At 43.8% G+C, this 15,228-nt stretch overlaps 1 protein-coding gene across 5 annotated transcripts in view; it reads right to left on the bottom strand.

Moving 5' to 3' along the window:
• The window catches only part of kcc (solute carrier family 12 member kcc), a 275,901-nt gene that overhangs the window by 253,604 nt on the left and 7,069 nt on the right, over positions 1-15,228 (bottom strand). The window lies entirely within an intron of this gene.

Raw genomic sequence — 15,228 nt, forward strand, 5'->3', positions numbered from 1 at the left:
TATCATATAAATATGTATACATATATACCTCGTACATATTTAGTGTCTAAATAAAAACCTGCAGCAATTCGATAACAAAACTGATCGGCCCGTTCAAGCCGATGAAACGCGGTTTTCCGAATCGAAACGTTCGTCCGTTGGACGATCGACGTCGCCGCGCGGTGCGCTTTGCGCATGCGTCGGCTCGCGTAGTTGATTCTCTTGACCGCGCTGATCGCGGATTCGGGCGGCTCGAATTGCGTGCGGCAGAGTGCGCGGCGACGCGGGACCGGGAGGGTAGGAGTGGGGGCAAACAAGCGCCGCGCGGATTATCGGCTCGTGGTATTTCATCGCGCGCGACACGCCAGCGTATTTCACAGAATATTTTGGCGGCGATACAAGCGCGCACGAATACACGAATGGTTATGGTCTTGCGATATCGTACACGGTCTGCCACTTCGGCCGCTCGATTTAGGAGGGTCGCGCGCGCGCGTGCACTCGTTCACCCCTCCGGAGAGTGTAAAAATTTTATGGGACGTGTACCAGAGTCACCATGAATGATGAACAAGCGCGCGATAGAGAGATGCCTCGCTCTAGGTTTGCCGGCGGAACGATCAGAAAATCGCGCGAAATGGAACGAGCTGGCAACCCCGGGGAGGGAAGTGGAACGAAGGGAAGAAGAGGGTGGGGCGGCACGAATGGGCGCCGGGGGATGAAACTGGAGGGCGAGAGAGAGAGAGAGAGAGAGAGAGAGAAGAGAGGAGGGAGAGAGAGAGAGAGAGAGAGAGAGAGAGAGAGAAAGAGATTGGTGTCAAGTGTTCCGCTTGCACAGATATTGGGAATCAAGGTTGCCGATTTACGCGGCGATCGATAGACCAGGCTCGTCCGCGATCTATTACGGAATGACCAATTCAGGACGACGCGGCGGACAAAACCACCCCCCGCGTTATTAGAATTCGGCGGGCGCCGCGAAACGAGCTCTGCAAATGCGATTGTAGGGGGGAACTATATTTTTGCCTTTTTTTTGGAACGGGGCACTTTTGTTTAGTAGAAGATAACGAACAAATCCAACGACCTATTTAATTCTAATTCGAGGTACATTCGAAATCTGTGTTTGCTTATATTTTATTTTTAATTCTTTTGGAAAATGCACCAATTGGTTGCACCGAATGGGATAAGTATTATATGTATATTCATTAATTTATTGTATTACTTAGATTAACTTATTTCTATTACATTATATTATTGTATTTTATTTCTTTATTATTATATTTATTATATTTAGTTAGATCGATTTATTTCTATTGTATTATATTATTGTATTTTATTTCTTTATTATTATATTCATTATATTTATTTAGATCGATTTATTTATATTATATTATTCTATTTTATTTATTTATTATTATATTTATTATATTTATTTAGATCGATTTATTTCTATTATATTATATTATTCTATTTTATTTATTTATTATTATATTTATTACATTTATTTAGATTGATTCATTTGCATTATATCATATTATAATTATATCACATTTTTATAACAATAATTATTATTACAAATAAATCAGGTAACCTAGTTGTAAATAAACAGAGCGAGCAATTTCACCGAAATTCGAGGTTGAGAGTCCGCACGGAGGGTTGATATCGAGAAATTGTTTAGAAATCGACGCTCCCGAGCGTGCAGCGAGGAGAATCCGAAATAAGGTAGGGCAGGCCGGTGTATGTGTCTGTCGTCTCGCGAGAGAAGCTCAATGGAGCTCGCCGCGCGCGATTCGTATATTTGGTGACTGGCGAACAAAGGGAGTTGCCGGGTCGGGTTTCCGTCGAGTTTCTCGCAACAATTTTCCCGGGCGAACCCGACCGGCGACCCAGATACATGCCCTCTCCCTCTCTCTCTCTTTCTCTCTCTCTATCTCTATTGCTCTCTCTCTCTCTCTCTCTCTCTCTAGCACTCTCTCACTCTCTCTCTCTCTCTCTAGCACTCTCTCACTCTCTTTCTCTCTCTCTCTCTCTCTCACTATTGCTCTCTCACCCTCTCTCTATTGCTCTTTCACTCTCTCTCTCTCTCTCTCTCTCTCTCTCTCTCTCTCTCTCTCTCTCTCTCTCTCTCTCTCTCTCTCTCTCTCTCTCTCTCTCTCTCTCTCTCGCTTTCACTCAGAAGTCGCGCAGAAAACCCGGCGCGAGTGCCACGCGATGCCACTTGCGCTTTTTTTTGTTCGCCGCTCGTGCCGACTGGAAGATCGCCAGTGGACAAAGGAAACGGAACGGTGGGAGGCGGTGCGGCGAGTCGCCGCGGACTTCCAACGGGAGTACCTATCCCGAAATAATCTGGCCGTGGCTAAATAAACCGACGCCGGATGCGCGTCGTATTCGCGAGTGGAAATAAAAATGAAAACGCAGCACGAAGCACACGTTACACGCTCCAGACCGTCGGAACCGCTGCGCGGCGGTCTGGCGAAACCATGGCCGAAATTATTTTAGCGATGGAAATGGCGGGTTCCTCGGATCATTCGAAGCAACTTCTTCCTTTACAAAAATGTTCTCCGAGGCACCGTTAACGAGTTATCAACGAAAAACAGCGCGCCAATAAGAATCGAGTACGGCCGACGCGAGGCGGCCCGGCCAACCGGCGCGCGAAGCCCGGCCCCGCTCATTGGCTCGGTCGCCTCGCGCCAGCCGAGCTCGCCTCTCATTGGTCATCGTTTTTCGTTGATAACTCGTTAACGATGCCTCGGAGAAAATTTTTGTAAAGGAAAAAGTTGCTTCGGACGACCCGAGGAACCCGCCACTTTCGGACTGCGAGACATTTTCGGGACACCCTGTATATATGTAGACTTAGCAATATATAACGTATTTCAAGACAATCGTTCTTGGTTTCTCTGCAAGTCTCAATGAAACCTGTGAAAAATCTGTACCTGTGAAAAATTACACTCCGGGTCCAAGCGGACCCGAGCATCGCAGTTCAAGCGTCAATAACACAGAAACACCGTAGAAATTGAAAGAACGTCGTCGAAATTGAAAGAACGTCGTCGAAATTGAATGCGCTGAACGAAAACGCTGAAATTCGGGGGAGAAAAAAATAGCGTCCGAAATTCGGCCGTGGAGAATGGCAGGGCGAAGCACAGAAGCGACAGCTAATTATCGTGGTGGGGATACGCTGGCCTTGAGCAGGCAATTTACGTTGCTGCAGCAACAACGAGCAGCAGCAACGTTCTTTAAAGCCGTCGCGGAGCGACGGAGGAAATTAATAAAGAGAGAAAAACGAGGAGAGAACGGAGAAATTTCTCTGTCGAACAGAGAAAAATCGTTAACCGTCCGTTAAACGGCTGCTGATCGTTAATTAACAGTAATGCCTTCCAACAGAGTCGTTCTACGTTTCTACCGTTCCGGCTTCGTTCTATTCCGAGCCCTTCCGAGCCGACAACGAGAAAGAAAGAAAACACAACACGTTCGACACACTCAGCCTTCGCTGAAGCTAACTGGGCGGGCTAGGTCTGTTGACTCAGCGTCGAATTTTTACAATTCTCCCGAACCTGCATTTTCCGCAACAACGTGTCCCATTAATAATTCCGCGGGCTCATCGCTTCGCCGACAATAGCACGGCCGTTTAATCTTTCACCGACATCTTTAATCGTAGTTGTAACGTTTCCTACATCTCTCTCGTTATACTGATTGCAATGATTCGGTCCGCTTTTAAGTCTAATCGCGCCGCTCTGTTCCTCTTGCTTTCTTTCATTTTTCTAGATTTTTCTGTTAATTTTAATATATTTTAATATATATATAATAGAAAAATATATTATATTTTCTTTTGTATTATATTTCTTTCTTATATCCTTTTCTTTTTTTTGTATTTGTATTAAATAGAAATTAATAGAATAGTATTATATTTTATTATTATATATTATATTATATTAAAATATAATACTATTCTATTAATTTCTATTTTTCTATTATATATATATATAATAGAAAAATATAATACAAAAGAAAAATTAATAGAAAAAGCTAGAAAAATAGAAAGCAAGAAGAACAGAGAGGTGAGATTACATATGTAATAATAATAAATAAATATATATATTTATTTATTTATTTCTAACATATATTTTTTTCTATTATATTTTCCTGTACTATACGCTATTGCTGTATCTGCTACATGCTTGTTACACCCGCTAATCTTTCTCTTACTCTTCTTCTTACTTTGCACGATATACAGGGTGTCCGATTTTACTTAATAAATAAAAATAACTCGTCGATCACAGACTACATAAAAAATATTTACCACTGAAATTGAACGATTTCGCGAGGGCAGCAAGATGACATGTAATTAATTTTTTGCAACTGTACAGGTCAAACGAAGGTCAACTTCGTTATTTCCAAACACAATCCTATAATTTTAAACACGATTTTGATATTTTTGAGCACTAAATTTACTTCGAAATATGCAATATCCTTAATTCAAACGCATCGTTTTCAAACTACAAATAAAATACTCTTCCACGAAATCATCATAACCTAAAAAACATCTACTCGTCGCAACTGCGAAGAAAATGATGCTGCAAAGGATCGAAGGTTGACGAAATCCAGATGGTTGTTCCAGCTGCAATGAAACGACCGAACGAACAAGCACGTGGGATCGAATGGCACGAAAGCCAAGGTCAAAGAACCTGAGGCAGCGGCCGAGGTGACCAGGCGCGACCCTCGAAATAGTTTGCCCGCGTCCGCGGTGGAGCGCGTTACGCAAATGGCGGGCGGGCAACACGCGATCGGCCCCGTTAGCATAATTCTCTGTTGATAAACAGAGAGAGGCCCGGAGATCCGGGCTGGCGGCTTGCCAGGCCCGGCGAAATGTCTGTGTACGGCCGCCGCGCCGCGCCGTGACACGGCGGCATGGAGGACGGCGGCGCGTAGACACGCGGCCGTCATACGTCTACGAGCCGGCAGACGCGTATGCATAATACATATCCGCGCGGCGTGTACACAATGCCATCTGCGAGCCCCGAGTAGGAGAGAGGTCCGGCGAAAACGCGCCGCGCGCTTCCCCCACTCCCCGCGCTCCCCGCGCTCGCCGCTCTCTTTCTTCGCGCTGCCGGAGAGCTTTCTCGTTAGGCCACCTCGCGTCCTTCTCTATCCGCGAGCGTCTTCCGCGTCCACCGCGCCCCTCTCTCCGGCTTCCGTCAACTGTTAATCGCGTACTAGCCGCCGCCCCGGGCCACTGTCTGTAAGAAACATCTCGAGGATCCTGCGAGACTGGAGCGAGAGGCTTTCGTCGTCGGAACGTTGGTTCTAGCTGTCGCGGAATCGTCGCCGGGACCTCTCGCCGCTGGACATCGATCTTCGGGGTTATATTCGTAGTTATATATAATTATAATGATATTGTAATTATCAGTACAATTCGAAGTTCAACACGACACTCGTTCGTTGAACTTTGAATTATCATTGCGGGACGAACTGCTTGCCGAAACGTTTTCTTTTTTTCTTACGGAATAATTTGTCTTACTGATAGGTTATGTGCGGACGTCCCGAATACTGTGGTATTTTGTAAAAGCGTGTAATCTTCTGAAAATTGAATCTCGTAATTTTTTATACGTTTAATATTGATTATTTACGACGTACATGAATTTACAGTCGCAATATTAATTTGTTTAGTGACTTTGGTATTCGGAAGATCGTGAAAACGTTGAGTCTTATTAACAACAGCTGATTCGAAAGGCATTTATATTTTGTAATTAATTATAAACTATTCATTTTAGCGTTATTTTTAGATAAAGTAATCGTTATTATCATCTATCCATAAATATTATTTACTTTACACAGTAGTAAATATTTGTAATTTTTATAAATATATTTATCATAATATATAATTATACACAGTAGTAACTATGGTTTTTTAATTCATGCTTGGACATTACTGCATCGCTTTACCGAACTGCGTACCATAACCTATCCAGTGCAATTCTCGACGAGCCGGTGCGAACACGTTTGATCGTAGACATAACCTATACCTAATTTGTAAGGTGTTACAGTGAGAATATCTTGATCCTAGTAATCTATGTAATAGCTGTAGTCTGTGTACATTTAAGAGAAAATAGGTTATGTCAACCTTGACACGCAGTAATCGGAACGTCCGCGGTATTTGGCTCGCAGCAACAGATACATAACCTCGGTAATACATATATGCACACGTATGGTTTCTTTGCGTTACGCTGTTTAATGAGATTTGTGCTTACAGAGATGCGATATTTTGGGAAAAGTAAATATTCGAGTTAAAGATTAATAATAAATGTAGCTCGAGTTGTCAATTTATTGGCGTGAAAAGTCTATTTTTTTCTTTGTCAAAGTTCGCCTTCATTGTGAAACCGCGGTAATACCCAGACTTACCACCCTAATCGAAACTGCGGTGTCGAGTGGTTTAACCCGAAGAAGACTAGCTGCTGATTATCAACAAATTATAAAATAGTAATAATATAATAATAATAATAATATCATAATATAATAATAATAATATCACAATATAATAAAAATAATATAATAATTATAATATCATAATATAATAAAAATAATAAAATAATATTAATATCATAATAATATCATAATATAATAAAAATAATATAATAACAATAATTATAAAGAATCGTATCTGCTTAATCTTCCCTCCTTACCGTCTTCCCCTCGTATCTCCCCAAGTCGGCCATTTTAGTTACCAAGTCGAAAGACAACGTCAGAGAAAATGATCGCAGATCGATACTTGTACAACGAGAAAATTTCTATCCACCAAAGGAACTTCGAAATTGACTTTCAAGCCCTCAAAAAATACCACTTAAAAATCGCTGAAGCTGTACATTTAGTAGCGAAACCCCCCGAAGACCGCAAACAAGGCACAGTAATCGGCTCCTCCGATCTAATCCGCGCGGGTTCGAGGCGACGCCGAACGAAGTCGGCCGCGAACGAACGAAGTTCGAAGAAGCAGCGCCGAAGACGCGCGCGGGCAGTATGGCGGACGGCGGCGGAAGAAGGTCGATCGCGCCGCCGGTTCGTTCCTCCGACTCATTACACTCGGAACTCGCGCCAGGGGATACGGACAAAGTGGTTTAACCGTAGACGCCGTGGGACCCGGTTGCCTGTATACAGAGTTATGGATTAAACGATGAACTCCAGGGGCTCGGAAGTAGCCCGTGCGCTACACGTGCGCGTCCCCCGTTCTACGGGCCGTTTCGCTGCCACGGGGAACAGAGTTCGAATTAATTATCGTGGTCGGTCAAAAGCGGCTCGTGATAGCCTCTCGGGAGCCCGGGACGGAGCGTTCAAACGCTCGCTTGGGTGTTTTCGATTCGTGATTACACGCTCGATCGCTCCGGCAAGATACGGGATCGTTGGGCCGGCGAGAACGAATCAATTCAACGGATCCGTGTCGCGTTCAGAGACACCGGGACGGACGCCTGTGAATGCGTAAAATCGTCTTTGCCGGTGCTGCCTCTCTCGCGATCGTTATGCGGACACCGGTGTGTACAGTGGCCCGCAAAAGTGTTCGTGCACCTTCGGAAACGTAAACAACTTATTCGACACTGATTCTTTCGTTTATAATTGTTCACGTCGTGAGGATACGTTTACGTGTTATTTGTTCAATTTATGTGTTAACTTACGGCAAATGTTACAATAATGCTTGTCGAAAATCAGAATAAATGTCTTATTGTTACCTTTCGAAAATAATGTGAAACAGATGTTTTTTGTGCACCGTGGATCTAGCGTTAACGCTCGACTAAACGTCTCTCGGCTTTTACTTCAGATCACAGAGGGACTAATAACCTAGAAGATGATTAAGATGACTTCTCTTAATTTTGCTATAACCTAAATCGACAATAAAAAATAAGAAACCCTCGTTTCTTACCTTTTAATCATTTTTCCCTGGCCGGAGAATTTTCGGCGATCTCAAGGTCGTCCTCACTTTTCTTAATTACAATCGCATATATTTGTTAAACATTAGCCGATGCCTTTACTTAATTTTGCTATAACCTAAATGGATAACAAAAAATAAGAAACCCTTGTTTCCTAACTTTTAATAATTTTTTCGTGGCCGGAGAATTTTCGGCGATCTCAAGGTCGTCCTCACTTTTCTTAATTACAATCGCATATATTTGTTAAACATTAGCCGATGCCTTCACTTAATTTTGCTATAACCTAAATGTATAACAAAAAATAAGAAACCCTTGTTTCCTAACTTTTAATAATTTTTTCGTAGCCGGAGAATTTTCGGCGATCTCAAGGTCGTCCTCACTTTTCTTAATTACCATCGCATATATTTGTTAAACATTAGCCGATGCAATTTCGAAGAAAAATTAAAGGTTCGATAAATAGTTCCGATAAACGTGGCACGATTATGGCTGGGAAAAAAATCGATCGGCCGAATTTCAGGACGCCACGGACGACCACGAAGATTCTGCGAAAGAATTAATTTATCTCCGGCACGCTAACGGCAGGGCGACGTAATAGATAGGATTGTTTAGACGCGGTATTGTGAATCGCAACGTAGGCAGACAACGTGGCCCGACAAAACGAGGGGTTCCTAACCTCGCCCGGAGCTACGCGCTCCAGTTTCGCTCGTCTGAGGGCGCCACGTCTCTCGCCTGACGCTCCGACAAAGGGCGCAATATATTGCGCGAAACTGTTTCTATTTAGACTGTGACATAAGCGAAAGAAGAACCGGGCTGATTGTAGCCGCGCGACGACAAATATTCCCAGTGAAATTTCAATCTCGCCGCTCTTCCGCGGCTCTACATTTTCTCCGTTCACCGGGAGAAAAAGGAACGCGCACGTGGCAAATTCAAATATCGGCGGGGTCACACGTGGCTTTATTAGGATCGTCTTGATGCTTGGTAAACAAGACGGTGGGTGCGTTCGACCGGAACAAAAGGGAGAAGCAAATATGGACGCAAGGCGTCGCGACGCACGGTGGTTGGTTTTCATAGATACAACAATTAAATGTAATTATATAAATTATATAATAACTAAAATTATACAGGATGTCCCAAAAATGTCTCGCAATCCGGAAATGGCGGGTTCCTCGGATCGTTCGAAGCAACTTCTTCCTTTACAAAAATGTTCTCCGAGGCACCGTTAACGAGTTATCAACGAAAAACAGTGCGCCAATAAGAATCGAGTACGGCTGACGCGAGGCGGCCCGGCCAACCGGCGCGCGAACCCCAGTTCCACTCATTGGCTCGGTCGCCTCGCGCCAGCCGAGCTCGCCTCTCATTGGCCACTGTTTTTCGTTGATAATTCGTTAACGACGCCTCGGAGACAATTTTTGTAAAGGAAAAAGTTGCTTCGAATGACCTGAGGAACCCGCCACTTTCGGATTGCGAGACATTTTTGGGCACCCTGTATATTTAAGCCTCGCTTTTTCATTTTATATAGCTAGTACTTATATTTGAATTTTTGTTGGGATAGAATAATGAAAACAATATGCTAATATATATGATATAATAATGAATCATACAATTTAAACGTACAATTTAAATATGTGATTAAGCATGCGTAATTAAAACACGTAATGAGAAGCGTGTACAATTAAATATACAATTAAATATACAATTAAATATACAATTAAATACGTAATTCTTGAATCTATATAATTCATAATTTTAAATAAATGATCTCCTTCGAAACAAGCAAAATGCAAGGTACTGTGTTCGCGTCCATTGTACACGCGATTCGCAAATATTCGAATTAATTTGTCTGTATTCAGTTGTTAAGAGAAAATGATTGCCACTATGCATAAGAATATTCTCGCGGTGAATGCGCTCATCAGCCGAAGCAACACTTTGCGCTCTCTGAAACCATAACGCGCTTCAAACTTTCACCCCGCGGCGTGCATCCAGGTAAGTTTTAATAACACTCTGCCCGGTGAACCCCTTTTCCACCCCTCCGTTTCTGCTCTTCCATTCCGTTTCAATGCGATTCCTCTTTCATCGCACGCGAATTATTCCCAGTCTAATTTCCAGCGTACCATTTTACATCGATGCTTAACACACTATGCGCGGAACAGGTAATAATACCTTTTTTTAAATAATTTAATTTCCTATTTAAATTCCGTTTAACATATGCAAGCATAGCTCTGTGAAATCCCCCCCCCCAAAAAAAAAAATTCTTGTCATATGCTTGTCAGTAAAATCTTATCGTCAATTTTGCTAACCTTAAATATATTTTTTAAAAAATGGATTCTCTTTTCATTTAATTCACTGATTTTCGTTGATTCGTAAACAGCGTGTTAAACAATTAATTTTCGCGAATGAATTATTCCGACGTTCCGTGACGCAGCCTTGCGTGCAAACGGCGGAAAAACCTCGGCGACGTTGAAGTCACCCTTTTCGAAGGAAAGGGGCGACAGCGGTCGCGTCAGCGAGACGTCTGCGGACGTCTGGCCGACGCGGTTTGATTAAGGGTTAATAACGAGTATATTAATTTCGTGCCGGCGAAATTAACAAGCTCGTTAGAGAACGCCGCGTATTACACGTTGCCACTGGTTTTCCACGCCACCTAACCGTGACGTTCGCCGGCAGACAACGCGCGCCGAAGGGCCGCCGCGCTGCCGGCAGGCAGGCGGCGACGGAGTGGGGGGAGCGCGCCGAAGGGCCGCCGTGCCGGCAGGCATGCAGGCGGCGGAGTAGGGGCAGCGCGCCGAAGGGCCGCCGGCAGGCAGGCGGCGGGGTGGGGGGAGCGCGGAGAAGGGGATATCGCCGGTTCATCGGCGAGGGGCCGGCGGAGGGGATAGTTGATGCACAAGTCCAGCACGTGCACGATCGCAGACACTGTATACGGCGAAATACAACGCGGTAGGGTGGGGTTGCATGATTATCGACCCCTCGCTGCCTCGGCTTTTGTAGCAGGGATGCAGCTGCCCCTTTCACCCCGCCCTGAACCGTTGGGTTTCTCGTCGGCGAACTTCAGCCTTCGACCGGCTGAGTGGTTCTCATGCGGAACCAGCGAGAAAAAATCTTGCTTCCGCGGGTCGCCCGGCGGTGGTTGAACGTCGCGGGGATGGGATCTCGGGGTGCTGGTTGGCCAAGGTAAGGGAAACAGTTGGAGACTGGTACTTTTTGGTGGCTGTCGGCTGCTTAAAGAGAAATTGGCGCTAAGGGTGGTTCTCATTCGAGGGAAAAAAATAGGGGTGCGTTGATAGAGGGCGAATTTAGCTGATTTAACACTGGTACTATCAAGGGTGGTTATTTTAACGGGTACTTTTTGGTAGCTGTCGGCTGCTTAGAGCCGAGAGAAATTGGCGCTCAGGGTGGTTCTCATTCAAGAGAATCAAGAAAGAAAGATAGGGGGCGAATGTAGTTGACTTAACACTGGAACTACGAAGGGTGGTTAAAATGACTTTCTTGACATTTCGTATAATTATTACTCGTTTTCAGTGGATTTTGTTTTTTTTTAAATGACTTTTTCTAAGATATATAAATAATTAATTATAAAGGCAGTTTTCTTTGTCTTCGTCATTTTGTTGTGTACGTTTATATAATATAATAGTTCGAATACATTTTTACAAGACGTAAAATTTTGAGATTTGCATAGAAAAATAGTCCAAGTTTCCTCTTATTATTATTATTATTATTATTATTATTATTATTATTATTATTATTCAATTTGTATTCAATGTTCGCTGATAAAATAGAAAAATATATGGAAACGCGTAAAATGCTACGTCGAACGAAAACATGAAAAGTGGAACAAGTTGATTTTCTAAAGTCAAATTAACTGTAGTAATTGTCGAGTGAATTGAAGGCAATTCGTGGGGTGAAAATCGAGGCACCATAAAGGTTGCTGAAGATAGGGTACAGATAGTGCCGGGGAGTGGATGGATGGAATCAGTGGAATGGGTTCTTTAACTATCTGCCGTTTGCACAAAACGAGGTAGCTTAGGGGAACGAGTGGTTCTCATGCGAGGCAGAAAAAATGGAGGAAAATCCAAGGGTTGGAGAATCGAGTTGCCGTGGAACATGTCGAACGTAATGTACGGGACGAAGGAAAAGCAGTAGTCTGGATAGAAAAAAATCAGAGAAATAGAATCTTCTCGCTATTTATATATTATTATATTATATATTTTAGGTTAGGGCTCTCTCGTTAAGTAGCCTGTGGATTTTATGCACAGTGTGTATATACAGGAAAAGCAGTATGTAGTCAAAATAGAAAAAGATCAGAGAAACAGAATCTCCTCGCTATTTATATATTATTATATTATATATTTTAGGTTAGGGCTCTCTCGTTAAGTAGCCTGTGGATTTTATGCACAGTATGTATAGAAAAGAAATCAGAGAAATAGAATCTCCTCGCTATTTATATATTATTATGTTATATATTTTAGGTTAGGTTAAGTAGACTGTGGATTTTATGCATTTTGGAAAAATGGAAGAATAAAAAACAAAATCGTGAAGAGTCGTGTTGAAATTATTGAAAGAAGAAATTCATTTTAATCTAGTACAAACCACGCTTCGTGCTCGTAATTATGGGACACCCTGTGTACATGTAATCGTCTTTTCGACATCCCCTTTCTTTTCCCTCGGTCCTCCATCATTCTCAGCGGCGCCGAAGCGGAATCGCATTATTAGAGAAGGGCTGCCAAGGACAGCGTTACACCGAGAGAAGAAACGTATCGGTTGTAACAAATGGAAATAAATCAGTCGAATGTTTTCTTCTCTCGACGTTTCTCGTCTGCTCGTAACAAGACACGCTGCTGTCCTGCACCCGCCAAGAGAAAAATTGTGAAAGAGAATTTCGGGAGGGTGGGAATCGAGATATTATAAGGGTTGCCGAGGATAATACGCGGACTGGTGAGAAGGGGGAGAGGGGGGAGGCAGCCCTTTGGAATAGACGGTAAACGAGATCGGTGATCGCGGAATTGTAAGAAATAAAGCGGAAACGGAGAGGCGATGTGTTTCGAGAGGGATGAAAAACGAGGGTGAAACGAGCAACGGGAGGGATCAGCGGAATACGGGCGCCTCCTCTGGATATTTATCACGTGCGCGGAACGCGAGCTTTAGAGGTCGACGATCTCTCTCTCTCTCTCTCTCTCTCTCTCTCTCTCTCTCTCTCTACCTCTCTCTTCCGCTCTCTCTCCCGTTCTCTCTCGCTCTCTCTCTTTCCCGCTCTCTCTCTCGTTCTCTCTCTCGCTCTCTCTCGCTCTCTCTCTCGTTCTTTCTTGTTCTCTCTCTCGCTCTCTCTCTCTCGTTCTTTCTTGTTCTCTCTCTCGTTCCCTCGCTCGCTCTCTCTCTCTCGCTTTCGCTCTCTCTCTTTCTCTCTCTCACTCTCTCGCTCTCTTTTGCTCTCTTTGTTGCTCTCTCTCTCGATCTCTTTTGCTCTCTCTCTCTCGCTCTCTCGATCTCTTTTGCTCTCTCTCGCGCTCTCTCTCGCACTCTCTCTCTCGTTCTCTCTCTCGTTCTCTCGCGCTATCTCTCGTTCTCTCGCTCTCTCTCTCGTTTTCTCGCTCTCTCTCGCTCTCTCCCTCTCTCTCTCGCGCTCTGTCTCTCCCGTTCTCTCGCGCTCTCTCTCTCGCTCTCTTTTGCTCTCTCGCTCTCTCTCTTGCTCTCTCACTCACTCGCTCTCTCTCTCTCTCTTTCGCTCGCTCGCTCGCTCGTCGAGGTAAATGAAAAACAGTTGTAATGAACGCGTGTCATGCGACCGTCGCCGTCCGGAGACCGGTTTCTAGGTCAACGATGGCTCGCGTACTACAACGGATGCTGTGTAAAGACCGATATTACCCGGAGTTCAGCGCGTCGTCGTGCGACGGGCGACCTCCTCGGGACGCGTGTGCACGTCTATGTAGTTATGGATTATTTTAATTTGTATCGCGACCGGCACCGCCCGCTAATTTCGTTCCGCTTCGAACACGATCTTTCGAGATTCTGCTCGCGAGAGAATTCTGCATCGCGGTTAAACGAGATTAATCGAGAGAGAGAGAGAGAGAGAGAGAGAGAGAGAGAGAGAGAGAAGAGATCGCAGCGATTAGCCGTTGCGGAGACTCCGCTAATAAATAATCGTTTCGCCGCTCGTACAGCTCGTGTCACAGCGCCACTTCGCCGTTCATAATTTATCGCCACGGAATAGTACGGTTCCACGTTCGCGGTGTATCCGTGCATTTACTTTGTCGTTAATCATTTAGGATCGGAGTGCTGCCGGTAGCATCGCGAGCCTAACAGTTTACCTTCGCCGTCGTTTAATAATGCATGCCAAGAAATGGAAGGTCCGAGACTTAAACATTGATAACCGAACCGCGACGTTCATGCATTCGTGACCATATTGCCGACGGAAATGTGCCGTGCTCTGAATCTTCGGGGAATGCTGTTGCTTGAAACATTGTTGCAATCTGAGGAACCTTGTTCTAAAAAATAATTATTTATTTATTTATTATTTGTTTATCATTTGTTTGTTTATCATTTATTTATTTAGCATTTATTTATTTTTTTATTATTTATCTATTATTTATTTATTATTTATCTATTATTTATCTATTATTTATTTATTATTTATTTATTATTTATTTATTATTTATTTATTATTAATCTATTATTTATCTATTATTTATTTATTATTTATCTATTATTTATCTATTATTAATCTATTATTAATCTATTATTTATTTCGATACTCTTGAAATTACTTCTAAAAATATTATTTCTCATTTAAACACAACACAGACAGAAAACAACAACAAAATGGAAAAGAATTAAATTGTCCAAAAAGTCCATCGTCGTTTCGAGCCGCGCGTATCGCGTCGATAAAAATCGAAGGACATTACGATTCGCGATAACGATGTGCGCGTCGGCGGAGAATTCGGTTCGCGAAGTTTCCAGCGAGACTTGGGAACGAAGGATCCAAGGTCCGGATCGGAATAGATATCGCGGTGGAAGGGAGAAAACGGCTTGGTTGAGAAACACTGATCCAATCAAATCTCCGCGGTCCGGGTGGGAATCAAGGTGGCCGACCTTGACAATTGCCACGTTACATCGATACTTTATTTTTGGAGCGGCCGCTCTGAATATCGCCGGGGTGCAACAATGGCCGCGGGCGAGGACGGCCGGGCTGCCGATTCGCGTGACTCGGCTCCCTTCCTTCCGGCGCGGTTCACAAGTGGATCGTCGATCGTTTCCCGCGCGTCGCAGAATCTTGTGGATCACGGCACCCGGCCGCTTGACAGACACGATCTCGAAATTCGAATGCCGTTCGCGTGCACACAATGAAAACGACGGC

This window comes from Megalopta genalis, unplaced genomic scaffold (assembly GCF_051020955.1).
Source record: "Megalopta genalis isolate 19385.01 unplaced genomic scaffold, iyMegGena1_principal scaffold0037, whole genome shotgun sequence".
Taxonomy (NCBI): domain Eukaryota; kingdom Metazoa; phylum Arthropoda; class Insecta; order Hymenoptera; family Halictidae; genus Megalopta; species Megalopta genalis.